The following is a 2150-nucleotide window of genomic DNA, read 5'->3' as shown; positions in this document are numbered from 1 at the left end:
AGAAGAGAGAAGGGAGGGGAGAGGAGGGAGGGGAGGGAGGAGGGAGAGGGAGAGAGGGAGGAGAGAGAGAGAGAGGAGGAGAGAGAGAGGAGGAGGAGAGAGAGAGGGGGAGGAGAGAGAGAGAGGAGAAGAGGGAGAGAGAGGGAGGGAGAGAGGGGGAGGGAGGGAGGAGAAGAGAGAGGAGGAGAGGAGAGGGGGAGAGAGGAGAGGAGGAAGGGAGAGAGGGAAGAGGAGGAGAGGAGGGGAGGGGGAGAAGGAGGAGGAGGAGGAGAGGGGGGAGAGAGAGAGGAGAAGGGAGAGAGGGGAAGGAGGAGAGGAGGGGAGAGGAGGGAGGAGGGGAGAGAGGAGGGGAGGGAGAGAGGAGAGGAGAGAGAAGGAAGAGAAGAGAGAGAGGAGGGAGAGGAGAGGAGAGGGGGAGAGGAGGAGGGAAGGAGAGGGGGGAGAAGGAGAGGGGAGAGGAGAGAGAGAGAGAGAAGGAGAGGGAGAGGGCAGGAGAGAGAAGGGGAGGGAGAGGGAGAGGGAGAAGGAGAGAGAGAAGGGAGGAGGGAGGGGAGGAGAAGGAGAGAGAGGGGGAAGGAGAGAGGGAGAAGAGGGGGAGAGAGAGAGAGGAGGGAGTGAGTGTGAGACACTGTTTAGGAGAGTTTTAAAACGTTTAAAAGGCGCCTCAAGTGGGATGGAGAGGAAAAAAGAGAGAGAGAGAGAGGGAGAGGAGGGAAAAGAGGGAGACATAGAGAGAGGGGGAGAGAGAGAGAGGGAAGGGAGTGAGAGATAGAGAGAGAAATGGAGAGAAAGAGGAGAGGAATGAGAAAGACAGAGAGAGAGGAGAGGAGAGAGAGAGAGAGAGAGAGAGAGAGAGAGAGGAGGGGGGGGGGGAGGGGGAGAGGGAAGGAGTAGAGAGAGGGGGGAGAGAGGGAGAAGAGGGAGAGGAGAGAGAGGGAGAGGAGAGGAGGAGAGGGAGAAGAGGAGAGGAGAGGAGGAGGAAGGGAGAGGAGAGAGGAGAAGAGAGGGGAGAGAGGAGAGAGGGAGGAGGAGGGAGGAGGAGAGAGAGAGGAGGGAGAGGAGAGAGGAGGGGAGGGGGAGGGAGGAGAGGGAGGAGGAGAGGGGGAGGGGAGAGGGAGGAGGGGGGGGAGAGAGAGGGGAAGAGAGGAGAGGAGAGAGAGGAGAGAGGGGAGGAGAGAGGGGAGAGGAGGGAGGAGAGAAGAGAGGGAGAGGGGGAGAGGGAGAGAGGGAGAGAGTGAGGAGAGGAGAGGAGAGGGAGGGGGAGGGAGGGAGAGAGAAGGAGAGAGGGAGAGGGAGAGAGAGAGGGAGAAGTGGAGAGAGGGGGGGAAGGGGGAGAAGGGGAGAGAGAAGGGGAGGGGAGAGAGGGAGAGGGAGGGAGAGAGGGAGGGGGAGAGGGGAGAGAGAGTGGAGGAGCGAGGGAGAGAGAGGAAAGAGAGATAGAGAGGGAAGGGAGAGAGAGAGAGAGAGGAGGGAACTGGACAGGTGAGAGGTTGGATGGAGAGAGGGAGGGAGGGGGGGAGAGGGGGAGAGAGAGAGAGAGAGGGAGGGAGAGAGAGAAGAGAGGGAGAGGGGGAGGAGAGAGAGAGAGAGAGAGAGGGAGAGGGAGAGGGAGGGAGAGAGGGAGAGAGAGGGAGAGAGAGAGAGAGGGAGAGAGAGAGGGGAGAGAGAGAGGAGAGGGAGAGGGAGGGGAGAGAAGGGGAGAGAGGAGACGGGAGGAGAGGAGAGAGAGAGAGGAGAGGAGAGAGAGAGAGGAGAGGAAGGAGAGGAGAGGAGAGAGGAGAGAGAGGGGGGAGAAGAGGGAGAGAGGGGAGGAGGGAGGGGAGGAGAGGGGAGAGGAGAGAGAGGAGAGGAGAGGAGAGGGAGAGGGAGAGAGGGGAGAGAGGGGAGAGGAGAGAGGGAGAGAGAGAGGGGGGGTGGAAAGGGGAGGGGAGGAGAGGAGAGAAGGGGATGAGATAGAGAGATAGATAGATAGAGAGAGAGATAGAGGAGAGAGAGGGGGAGAGGGAGAGAGAGAGAGAGAGAGGGAGGAGGGGGAGGGGAGGAGAAGAGGGGAGGAGAGGAGAGGGAGAGAGAGGAGGAGAGAGGGAGAGGAGGAGGAGAGGAGAGGAGGAGAGGAGAGAGGAGAGAGAGAGAGAGGGGAGAGAAGAAGA

The sequence above is a fragment of the Leucoraja erinacea genome, unplaced genomic scaffold (genome assembly GCF_028641065.1).
Source record: "Leucoraja erinacea ecotype New England unplaced genomic scaffold, Leri_hhj_1 Leri_263S, whole genome shotgun sequence".
Classification (NCBI taxonomy): domain Eukaryota; kingdom Metazoa; phylum Chordata; class Chondrichthyes; order Rajiformes; family Rajidae; genus Leucoraja; species Leucoraja erinaceus.
This window is presented reverse-complemented; position numbering follows the sequence as displayed.